The sequence below is a fragment of the Lagenorhynchus albirostris genome, chromosome 8, assembly GCF_949774975.1.
Source record: "Lagenorhynchus albirostris chromosome 8, mLagAlb1.1, whole genome shotgun sequence".
In the NCBI taxonomy this organism is placed as follows: Eukaryota; Metazoa; Chordata; class Mammalia; order Artiodactyla; family Delphinidae; genus Lagenorhynchus; species Lagenorhynchus albirostris.
The window spans coordinates 76043497-76056488 of NC_083102.1; the positions used below are offsets into that span (position 1 = coordinate 76043497).

The window sequence follows — 12992 nt, forward strand, 5'->3', positions numbered from 1 at the left end:
TGCTGTTGGATTCTGTTTGCTAGTATTTTGTTGGGGATTTTTGCATCTATGTTCATCAGTGATATTGCCCTGTAGTTTTCTTTCTTTGTGACATCCTTGTCTGGTTTTGGTATCAGGGTGATGGTGGCCTCGTAGAATGAGTTGGGGAGTGTTCCTCCCTCTGCTATATTTTGGAAGAGTTTGAGAAGGATAGGTGATAGCTCTTCTCTAAATGTTTGGTAGAATTCGCCTGTGAAGCCATCTGGTCCTGGGCTTTTGCTTGTTGGAAGATTTTTAATCACAGTTTCAATTTCAGTGCTTGTGATTGGTCTGTTCATATTTTCTATTTCTTCCTGATTCAGTCTTGGCAGGTTGTGCCTTTCTAAGAATTTGTCCATTTCTTCCAGGTTGTCCATTTTATTGGCATAGAGTTGCTTGTAGTAATCTCTCATGATCTTTTGTATTTCTGCAGTGTCAGTTGTTACTTCTCTTTTTTCATTTCTAATTCTATTGATTTGAGTCTTCTCCCTTTCTTTCTTGATGAGTCTGGCTAATGGTTTATCAATTTTGTTTATCCTTTCAAAGAACCACCTTTTAGTTTTATTGATCTTTGCTATCGTTTCCTTCATTTCGTTTTCATTTATTTCTGACCTGATTTTTATGATTTCTTTCCTTCTGCTAACTTTGGGGTTTTTTTGTTCTTCTTTCTCTAATTGCTTTAGGTGCAAGGTTAGGTTGTTTATTCGAGATGTTTCCTGTTTCTTAAGGTAGGATTGGATTGCTATAAACTTCCCTCTTAGAACTGCTTTTGCTGCATCCCATAGATTTTGAGTCGTCATGTCTCCATTGTCATTTGTTTCTAGGTATTTTTTGATTTCCTCTTTGATTTCTTCAGTGATCACTTCGTTATTAAGTAGTGTATTGTTTAGTCTCCATGTGTTTGTATTTTTTACAGATCTTTTCCTGTAATTGATATCTAGTCTCATAGCATTGTGGTCGGAAAAGATACTTGATACAATTTCAATTTTCTTAAATTTACCAAGGCTTGATTTGTGACCCAAGATATGATCTATCCTGGAGAATGTTCCATGAGCACTTGAGAAAAATGTGTATTCTGTTGTTTTTGGATGGAATGTCCTATAAATATCAATTAAGTCCATCTCGTTTAATGTATCATTTAAAGCTTGTGTTTCCTTATTTATTTTCATTTTGGATGATCTGTCCATTGGTGAAAGTGGGGTGTTAAAGTCCCCTACTATGAATGTGTTACTGTCGATTTCCCCTTTTATGGCTGTCAGTATTTGCCTTATGTATTGAGGTGCTCCTGTGTCAGGTGCCTAAATATTTACAGTTGTTATATCTTCTTCTTGGATCGATCCCTTGATCATTATGTAGTGTCCTTCCTTGTCTCTTCTAATAGTCTTTGTTTTAAAGTCTATCTTGTCTGATATGAGAATTGCTACTCCAGCTTTCTTTTGGTTTCCATTTGCATGAAATACCTTTTTCCATCCCCTTACTTTCAGTCTGTATGTGTCTCTAGGTCTGAAGTGGGTCTCTTGTAGACAGCAAATATATGTGTCTTGTTTTTGTATCCATTCAGCCAATCTGTGTCTTTTGGTGGGAGCATTTAGTCCATTTACATTTAAGGTAATTATCGATATTGTGTTCCCATTCCCATTTTCTTAATTGTTTTGGGTTCGTTATTGTAGGTCTTTTCCTTCTTTTGTGTTTCTTGCCTAGAGAAGTTCCTTTAGCAGTTGTTGTAGAGCTGGTTTGGTGGTGCTGAACTCTCTCAGCTTTTGCTTGTCTGTAAAGGTTTTAATTTCTCCATCAAATCTGAATGAGATCCTTGCTGGGTAGAGTAATCTTGGTTGCAGGTTTTTCTCCTTCAACACTTTCAATATGTCCTGCCAGTCCCTTCTGGCTTGCAGAGTTTCTGCTGAAAGATCAGCTGTTAACCTTATGGGGATTCCCTTGTGTGTTATTTGTTGTTTTTCCCTTGCTGCTTTTAATATGTTTTCTTTGTATTTAATTTTTGACAGTTTGATTAATATGTGTCTTGGCGTATTTCTCCTTGTATTTATCCTGTATGGGATTCTCTGTGCTTCCTGGACTTGATTAACTATTTCCTTTCCCATATTAGGGAAATTTTCAACTATAATCTCTTCAAATATTTTCTCAGTCCCTTTCTTTTTCTCTTCTTCTTCTGGAACCCCTATAATTCGAATGTTGGTGCGTTTAATGTTGTCCCAGAGGTCTCTGAGACTGTCCTCAGTTCTTTCCATTCTTTTTTCTTTATTCTGCTCTGCAGTAGTTATTTCCACTATTTTATCTTCCAGGTCACTTATCCGTTCTTCTGCCTCAGTTATTCTGCTATTGATCCCATCTAGAGTATTTTTCATTTCATTTATTGTGTTGTTCATCATTGTTTGTGTCATCTTTAGTTCTTCTAGGTCTTTGTGAAATGTTTCTTGCATTTTGTCCATTCTATTTCCAAGATTTTGGATCATCTTTACTATCATTATTCTGAATTCTTTTTCAGGTAGACTACCTATTTCCTCTTCATTTGTTAGGTGTGGTGCGTTTTATCTTCCTCTTTCATCTGCTGTGTGCTTTTCTGTCTTCTAATTTTGCTTATCTTACTGTTTTTGGGGTCTCCTTTTTGCAGGCTGCAGGTTCGTGGTTCCCATTGTTTTTGATGTCTGTCCCCAGTTGCTAAGGTTTGTCCAGTGGGTTGTGTAGGCTTCCTGGTGGAGGGAACTAGTGCCTGTGTTCTGGTGGATGAGGCTGGATCTTGTCTCTCTAGTGGGCAGGTCCACGTCTGGTGGTGTGTTTTGGGGTGTCTGTGGACTTATTATGATTTTAGGCAGGCTGTGTGCTAATGGGTGGGGTTGTGTTCCTGTCTTGCTAGTTGTTTGGCATAGGGTGTCCAGCACTGTAGCTTGCTGGTCGTTGAGTGAAGCTGGGTGCTGGTGTTGAGATGGAGATCTCTGGGAGATTTTCGCCGTTTGATATTATGTGGAGCTGGGAGGTCTCTTGTTGACCAGTGTCCTGAAGTTGACTCTCCCACCTCAGAGGCATAGCACTGACTCCTGGCTGCAGCACCAACAGCCTTTTATCTACATGGCTCAGAATAAAAGGGAGAAAAAGTAGAGAGAAATAATTAGTAGAAGTAGGAAGAAAGAAAGAAAGAAAGGAAAGAAAGGAGGGAGGGAGGGAGGGAGGAAGGAGGGAAGGAAGGAAAAAAGAAAGAAAGAAGATACAGTAAAATAAAATAAGGTATAATAAAGTTATTAAATTAAAAAATAATTATTTAGAGAAAAAAAGGGACGGATAGAACCTTAGGACAAATGGTGGAAGCAAAGCTGTACAGACAAAATCTTACACAGAAGCATACACATACACCCTCACAAAACGAGGTAAATGGGAAAAAATCATAAATCTTGCTCTCAAAGTCCACCTCCTCAATTTGGGATGATTCATTGTCTATTCATGTATTCCACAGCTGCAGGATACATCAAGTTAATTGTGGAGCTTTAATCCGCTGCTTCTGAGGCTGCTGGGAGAGATTCCCCTTTCTCTTCTTTGTTCTCACATCTCCCAGGGGTTCAGCTTTGGATTTGGCCCCGCCTCTGCGTGTAGGTCGCTGGAGGGCGTCTGTTTTTTGCTCAGAGAGGACGGGGTTAAAGGAGCCGCTAATTCGGAGGCTCTGGCTCACTCAGGCCAGGGGGAGGGAGGGGCGTGGAGTGCGGGGTGATCCTGCGGCGGCAGAGGCCGGCGTGACGTTGCACAAGCCTGAGGCGCGCCGTGCGTTCTCCCGGGGAAGCTGTCCCTGGATCCCGGGAACCTGGCAGTGGCGGGCTGCACAGGCTCCCCGGAAGAGGGGTGTTGATAGTGACCTGTGCTCGCACTCAGGCCCCTTGGTGGTGGCATCAGCAGCCTTAGCGTCTCCTGCCCGTCTCTGGGGCCCGTGGTTTTAGCCGCGGCTCGCGCCCGTCTCTGGAGTTCCTTTAAGCAGCGCTCTTAATCCCCTCTCCTCGCGCACCAGGAAACAAAGAGGGAAGAAAAAGTCTCTTACCTCTCCGGCAGCTCCAGACCTTTTCCCCTCATCTCCTTTTTATACCCACTTTATTCTCCTCATCCTCTAAAGCTCAGCTTATAGTCTTCAGGAAGACTTTCAGATCATTTCTGCTCACAGAATTCATTCCCGCCTTTAAAATCATTTTGTGGAGGTAGTATGGTATAGAGCAGTGGTTCTGGAACTTAAGCAGGCATCAGAATCCTGGTGAGGAGGGCTTGTTAAAACTTGGATATCTTTTGTCGGTTCCTCAGAGTTTCTGATTCTGTAGGTCTGGGTAGGACCCAGGAATTTGAATTTCTAAGAAGTTCCCAGGTGATGCTGATGTGCTGATCTGGGGACCACACTTTGAAAACGACTGCTATAGAAGCATAGAAGACCATCCTGGGAGCCAGACAGATCTGGATTTGTATCCCAGTTCCTCTACTTCCAAGCTATATGACAGTGAACTAGTTATTTTTCCTCTCTAAAGCTCAGTTCCCTCACCTGTAAAAAGAGAACAATATTAACAACTACCTGGAAGATTAATTTATTAGGATTTAACAAAATGACATATGTGTTATTAAATACTGGATATCTTTGGTATTATTTTTGTTGCTTATGGTAAAAACTAAAATATACCAGCTATTATTTTTGTTGTGGAAAATAAAAGGTTAGAAAATAGAGATTTGTTGACATGCATAGGTCAAACCCAAGAGAATGTAAACTTTCTTACATGCCAGTTTTACATACCCCAAACTGGCCTGTAAGCAAGCTACATGGATTAGTAGAGCAATCATTTACCTTACAATGGCTATAGTGACCCACTTCTGGGTACATATTACTTCATCCTTAACAAGAGGAACGAAGTGTGTTGATACGTTCCCATTTGATACAGGGACTCCCTATTGGGCAGAGTTTTATTCTAAGTTTCTCCAAGGATTAGCTCTTTCTAATGTTCAGCTTACCATGTCTGCTTTTAGCATAGACAGGAATATCTGGTCCAATCTGCCGTGGTCAAAATGGCAGGGCTGGTTGTGTTTGATGTACACAGTATAAGTCACAGCAGAGTTAGCAAGGGAATTGCATTCCTCCCAAGAGCACAATGGGAATGGCAAATAGGATCTTGGCATGGACCATCTTGACAGGTATTTTCACTTGTAATTCTTGGCTGGGCTTGGCTGAGTGGCTTTGCTGTAAGGTCTGTCTCTAGGTTGAAGGGGCAGTGGCTACAGAGGAAGCTCTTTTCATGGCTATGGGAAAGGTACAAGAGAAGAAGCAGAGGGACTTCCCTGGTGGTCCAGTGGTTAAGACACTGTGCTCCCAACGCAGGGGGCCCGTATTCAATCCCTAGTCAGGGAACTAGATGCTGCCTGCCGCAACTAAGAGCCTGCATGCCACAACTGAAAACATCCCGCATGCCACAACTAAAGATCCCACACATGGCAACGAAGATCCCGCACGCCACAACTAAGACCTGGCACAGCCAAATACATAAATAAATAATAAAAAAGAAACCACTTATTAAAAAAAAAAAGAAAGCAAGCAGAAGTATGCAAGGCATACAGAGACCTAGGCTTAGAACTAGCATCCTGTCACTTCTGCCCCCTTTGTTGGCCAAAGCAAGTTACATGGGGTGGGGAAAGGTAGTCGGTCTCTGTGATGCCATTAAAGCAATCAATTTACCCTCAAAATTAACAAAACAAATGAAGGCTCTACATGAAGAAAATTACAAATTTTCAATATAAAATCAAGGTCTGAACAAATTGAGAGGCATAGCATGTTCTTGGATGAGAAGATTTAATTATAAAAAACTATTCTCAAATCAATTTATACATTTCATACAATTCCAATTAGAATACCAACTTGGATTTGTTTTGTGGAACTGGACACAGCAACTGGGAAGTTCATTTGGAAGAAAAAAAATCTTAAAAATGTCGAGAAATGTATCTAAAAGAATAGTGAGGGAGACTGCAGATATCAGAACATAGTATAAAGCCATTACAACCCAAGTAATATGAAACCGGCATAGTAGACAAATTGTTCATTCAGACATAGAGCAGGAAACATTAAAATTTAGCGTATGACAGGAGTATTTTAATTCAGGGAGAAAAGACTTATTTAATAATTGGTGCTGGCACAACTGGTCATCCATCTATAAGAAATGAAATTGGATTCCTGTGTTTCACATATACAAAAGTAAATTCCAGTTAAAAGACTTAAGTATAAAAATTAAATTGTTAAGAACTTTAGAAAAAAATCTAAGAGACAACATTTACAGGCTATGGGGAGAGAAAGACCCTACTACTACTACTATTACTACTATTACTACTACTACTACTACTACTGCTACTACTACTAAATAAGCCTAGCATCTATTTTTTTAAAATTTACAATAAAAATTTTTTCTAGCATCTATTTTAAAAATTGATATATCTGAGCATATAAGTACTAAATTTTTTTAATGCAAAATTAACTATAAGCAATGCCTGCAGGCAATTTGGAACAAATATTTGCAAAACAGATGATGGATTTAGCAAGGGTTAATAACTATAACATACAGAGAGGTCTTAAAATTTGACAAAGAAGACAAACAGAAAAATAAACAAGGGATATGAATATGCAATTCACAAGAGCAAATCCAAACAGCCAGTAAATATATTAGAAGATGCTCTAATGTGCTAGCAGTGATAAAAATGCAAACTAACATTGATACATTGCTTTACATCTCCCAGACTAGCAAGTACTAAAAAAAAAAAAAAAAAAAAAAATCTAAACAGGGATAACAGCTATTGCAAGCAGAGATAAAAAACCAAGGGTACACTCATCACGCTAGTAGAAGTGAATTTTCATAGTCCACCTCTTTGGTACCCCAATGTCACATTTTTCTTCCCATTTAAATAACCCTCTCACTCTCTTTAAAGTCCAAGGTCTCTGGGTGATGTTCATTCCTTTCCATGTGGTCTCCTCGTGTTTCCCCAGTGTCAAATGATGTAAAAACTTAAATACAGTTTAAGTTGTATGTATGTTGTAATTTATTAATTTCAACACAGACATATGCAGTAATTAAACATTAGGAAAAATTGCAAAATAAGCTTCCATTTGAAAAGGGACAGAGTAAAAACATCCACCTGTCACTGGTCCACAGCAAACATTCAAACCCTGATGGGCAGGAGTGGCAAGGGCTCTGTGGTGTCAAGGAAGTTGCTGCCAATCTAGCAGACCTTGTTTCTGTTTTCTGGGAAATCCCTCTGTCCTTCCATTCATGTCTCTGTTTCTCCCTGAGATGGGAGTAAGGGATCCTCCTTGCCCATCATATTACATGAGAAGGAGTGAGGTCAACTACCTAGTTGTGTTTTTTTTGTTTGTTTGTTTGTTTGTTTTTGTGGTACGCAGGCTTATCACTGTTGTGGCCTGTCACGTTGCGGAGCACAGGCTCCGGACGCGCAGGCTCAGCGGCCATGGCTCACGGGCCCAGCCGCTCCACGGCATGTGGGATCTTCCCGGACCAGGGCACGAACCCGTGTTCCCTGCACCGGTAGGCGGGTTCTCAACCACTACGCCACCAGGGAAGCCCAACACCTCTTTATTAGAGCTTGCTATGCCTGGAATTGCACTAGTTGAGGCAGATATGTTAACTTGCTGGTTCTCAAGCTTGGGTATGTATCAGAATCACCTGGAAACTTTCAATAAAATGCAGATGTTCAGGTCTTATCCTATTTCAGTGAGCCTCTGTATCCTGTACTAACTTTCTGGGTTGGTCCAGTATGTACCTAACTTTGAATTCTTCCTGCATTAACTCATTATATCTAAGGTTGCTATCATTTCTCTCTTTACAGAAACCCAAGCTAGGATTCAGAGAGGTTAAGTAATTGGTTTGAGTTGGCTGGAAGAGAGGGAGAACTTAAAAGGTAAGTTTTGCCTGAATTGGTGGGGAGTTTAGAAGCTTGACGATCTTAGTTGATATTAATATGGCATTACTCTTGCTCACAGTCTGGAGAAGATTGATGACATTATAGACAGGTATGCTTAGAAAAAAGTATTGCACATTAACAAAAGAAACAAGAAAACATTCTCAGCGTCTGTTTGCCACCTTACATTATTAACCCATTTTTTTTCATTAAGCATTTCAAGTATTATTTGTGCATAGTTAAAAAAAAACAATGGAGAAAAAGTTTCTCCCTCAATATTAGATGTTTCTAATGCATCCTAAGGACTGGCATGGGGAGTGTTTATGCACTTTTTAAGACTTACATTTTATAATGTATGTCATTTTGGGTCATTTCCCTCATCACCCAATCCCAGTTTTGTTAGTTTTCCACTGCATATAGAATAAAATGTAAGCTCCTTTACATGAGCTAAAACACTCTTCTTGATCTGGCGCTGCCTGCTTCTTCCACTATTTCTGCCATTTCCTTTAACCGTATTTCACCTCACTGGCTTTGTGCTGTCTGAGGGTCTTGCATCAGATGGCTCTTCTGCCTGAAAGACTCTCCCCCGATCTTGTCTGGCATTCAGGTGTTACCTTAGATGATCCTACGCAGTTCGTCCGTTAGTCTGTTTTATTTTCTTATAAGTGTTGATCACTATCTGAAAGTATCTTATTTATGTACTTGCTTACTGTCTTTCTCCTCCATTCACAAATAAGCTGCATAAGAATAAGGACTTTGTCTTGTTCCTCAATGTTTCCACAATATCTTGAAAAAAAAAAAAACAGTGCCTGGCATATAACAGGGCATAATACATATTTGTTGAACGAAAGAATATGCCTTTCATACAGAGGAACAGACACACACACACACACACACACTCTCTCTAAGAAATTTACAACAATGGGATCATGTTATCATTAAAAAAATTAATTCTGTGTCTTGGAGATTTTCCCAGAAAAACACACACAGATCTACCTAGTTCTTTTTTTATGGTTTAAAGATCTCCAGGATATAAAATTTAGTTAAAAATAAAAAAGCAAAGGGCATAATGTAATACTATTTTGTGGATGTACTGTGATTCGTTTATTTAGACCCCCATTGATGGATATTTAGGTTGATTCCAGGAGTTTGCCGTTTCAGAAATACAGAAATGAATATAATCACACTAGTGTCTTGGAGTACTTTTATCTCTCAATTTAAAAATTTTAATATTTCAGTTGCATACATAAGCAATATTTTATCAGAACCACCATATTATGTGACTGTTATTGCTGGCGGGAGGGAGATATTACTAATTAAAATTAATATCTAAGGATTTTCAAAGATTGATAGGATAATTAGGGAGAAAACTTCTTATTTATTTTAGCTCCAGATTTACTGTGTTATTATTATATGTGAGATGCCAATTTTTAAATGAATTTCCTGGAAAAGAAAAAGTGTTTTCCTTATTACTCTGACTTTTGAAATAAAATCAAGAATTGGTTAATTTCTCAAGTGTAAAATTCAGCAGTGCCCATGCTTGCTGACCCATGAGGAATTTGAAAAGGCTGGTTAATGCATTATTGATTGTACTTTTTCTATTAGTTCTAGAAAGTGGGCAGTCCTTGGGGTGGGGTGAAGGGTTCAGGGCCTAGGTGGATCATGCTGTGTGTCTCCTTCTCTGCTCCACCAGTCTTGTTAATCTAGTGATATCAGGTCACAAGGAACACTGCGCTTCTGTAGATCGAGTATATGTGAGACTCGGGTCCGGTTAGCCCGCAGAACCAACTCCTGCCTCATCCCATGGATGCTTCCTTGAATTACAATTCCTCTTTCACAAGAGGAGATGACAAGGTGGAGGACAGCTGGCCCACGGGCATTTATCTGATCCACGATAGCCTAGATCGGTGTTTCCCAGAGAGTTATGTTTGTACCTCTTTGGACCTCTGGACACATTCTAATTTATCAGTCTTTATTTTAAAAGCATTCATGGAAGCCTAAGCAGGGCCTCCCACCTGTTGTTCCCAACCCCAAACTATATCTTGACATGTCGCTACCCTCTGGGAAGCCACAAGTTACCGTAGCGAGAAGCAATAACCAGTTCTCTAAGACCTGGAAGGACCTGCCTTTCCTTGTTGGCAATTCCAGGTTTATTTACACACCCAACCCCAAGAAGAAAGAAGGCCAAAGAGCATCTGTGTGTGCCTTATGCTTTTAAATGCTTGACGAATGCTTATACTTTTAAGGGTGGCCAAATGAGTACTTTGAGCCTTACCAATCTGGTTTAGCAATTCCTCCTTCCTTGGGGAGAAGATAGGGGTTGGCATAAGGTGGTTGGAGTGGCAGATATATCTCCTCTTCTATATCTGGATTAAGTTTAAAAAGAGATTTTTTTTCCAAGTGGAAATGCTAGAACTCATTTAAGGAACAGAAGTTTGAAGATAGGGAATATTTTGAACCCACCTTAATCTGTGTACCTCACCCTTTTGTCTTTCTGAATTGCTTTAATGTAATATATATATATATGTAACACATATATAATGTATATATATTACATTAAATACATATGTATCTAATATTCATATATACCTTTTTCTTTCTTTTTCTTTAAGTAGATCTTGAGAAGTCCACATATAGATCTAAGTATATAACATGCTTGGTTATATGATGTCAGGAGTATTCTGATCTATCTTGGGCCTTTTTCCAGTGCTAAAGGCTAAGGTTCCATGAACTGCCAGAACACCTCTGAAAGAAGATGAAGTCACTGGCTGAGACTCCCTTGCTCCCCACCCAGGCCAATATTTCAGAATTGTAGATGAAAATCACAGTGTAAGATTTTTTCTCACCCATTTTCTTATATCATGGTGTTTACTATGGGAGGTTTTAATGGTAATTAGTGTAGTATTGAACTTTGAGGATATAATGAAATGTGGACAGGTTTTTAACCTATGTATGAACCTTTGCAGGAATGTTTGCCTTTGAGCCAGGCTTGAGCATCTCATTATTTATTCCCATGATGCCAGTTGACTGAACTGCATAATAGTTCCAAAGATTCTGTCTGCCAGACTCTTGTCTATTTTCATAGTGTATTCAGAAGACTCTGAAAGGACCTGATACTTAGGAAGAAAGGGCTGGTTCAGTTAGTGGAGACTAGAGGCATTTGTTCATTTTCTGTTTGGGAAAATTGCCATTATTTCACCAAGATGTTGTAATAAAAAAAGCTACTTACTCATTAAATGATAATGTAGTGTTTTCCCTTCAAAATGGGAAGACTGAATATAATTTTTTCTAAAGAACCCATTATTAATGTTAATGATTTATAGGTCCCTTATTACTTTGCTTACCGCTGATGGGGCACTGGTGAGGTCTGAAAGTCCAAAACTTTACCCCCATAATTATAGATATATTCCTTCCAATAATAACGGAAAAATTGTCTATAAACATAATTTTATAAGTTTGTAAATGTAATTTTATAGGTAGTTGAATCATAATTAGGGCTCTGATGAATTATTCTATTTTGTGTGTTTCCATTTTATTTTATCAAGTTTTTTTTTTTAAAGCTAGGTACATTTTTACTCTATTATTGAGTATATTTCACCTTAGAAAGGGATAGTCACAGCTCTTTTATCCTAGAAGGAAGGGAGTAAAGAGGTGAAAATTACAGGAAACAGGAGTAGATTGAGTTTTATGACCCTCCTTGTAACAAGGAGAACCTAGAGCATATAGTACAAGGATGGAGCTACTCTTCCACGAAAGAGGCTATTTCTTGAGTCTGGTTTCAGATATCCCATCAGAAATAATGTCATGAGCATACATGAGCACAGTACATAGTGAATATATATCTTCTCTACAGGAATAAAATTTTACATCAAAGACATATTTTCGTGCTTAATTTTTGGTTCTATGCTCTATTTCAAAGCTCTGAAATGACTTTAAAATTATTTTTGACTAAAAGATTTAAAAGACAAATCGTGCATCTCTTGAAGGTTAGAGTCAAAGAGTACGCCAGGCCCTGGGAAATCACTGCAGACAGTGGTGAAATAATTTCAGATCTACATCACAGCGTTCTTATGCTTTGACTAAAACTAGATTGAGAGATGGTGGCATAATGGGAGGGGAGAGCAGATATTGTAAAACTCGTCAAGGAGGCATCGATAATGGGACGGAAGCTTACTTTAAGAGGGGATATTTCGTTCTCCTAACCTGAACGTTCCAGAATAATGCTTTCTAGAGAATTTGCAAACAATTTATGAAGAATGACAACATTAAGGTGTCAATGGTGACAAAGCTTAATACAAATCAGCATGGTAAAGGTAGTTGAGTAAATATGGAATATCCTTTAATACATAAAACAAAATTCCATGAGGGTTACCATGTCTAATTTTATGTTGTCATGAAAGGATGACAATAAAAAAACAAATAGCAAGGAGATAGGCCCATTTACTATTCTTTCTTAATTTTGTTGCTGTTCCTTCCTGCAAATCCCCTAAAAAAGTGAATGATACCACAGCATGGCTTGAGATGTCTCAAGCTTTGCATTTCTTTCTCTCATTCCTCTTTTTCCCTTGGGCCAACATTATTTAATATTCTAGTTGTTTACCCCTTGAGTTAATTATCATGGGTTACAGAGACCAAGTTGTCCTATCTGTTGCATATCATTAAGTGGCTTCATTGAAACGTTAAGTTAGGGCTTCCCTGGTGGCACAGTGGTTAAGAATCCGCCTGCCAATGCACGGAACACAGGTTCGAGCCCTGTTCCAGGAAGATCCCACATGCTGCAGAGCAACTAAGCCCATGCGCCACAACTACTGAGCCTGTGCTCTAGAGCCTGTGAGCCACAGCTACTGAGCCCAGCACCACAGCTACTGAAGCCTGCGCGCCTAGAGCCCGTGCTCCGCGGTGCGAAGCCACCTCAATGAGAAGCCCATCGGCACAACTAGAGACAGGCCGCGTGCAGCAACAAAGACCCAACGCAGCCAAAAATAAATAAGATAAATAAATTAAAAACAAACAAAATGTTAAATTATATTAGGTGAAAAACATTT

The 12992-nt window shown here is 39.1% G+C and overlaps 1 protein-coding gene across 3 annotated transcripts in view; it reads left to right on the top strand.

The window, feature by feature from the left end:
- Positions 1–12992, top strand: part of ELAPOR2 (endosome-lysosome associated apoptosis and autophagy regulator family member 2) — a 289621-nt gene that overhangs the window by 49018 nt on the left and 227611 nt on the right. For all 3 annotated transcript variants that reach the window (XR_009542019.1, XR_009542018.1, XR_009542017.1), the window contains exon 2: positions 7876–7947. The gene's annotated coding sequence lies outside the window, so the exon portion shown is untranslated. The remainder of the gene's footprint in view (positions 1–7875; positions 7948–12992) is intronic.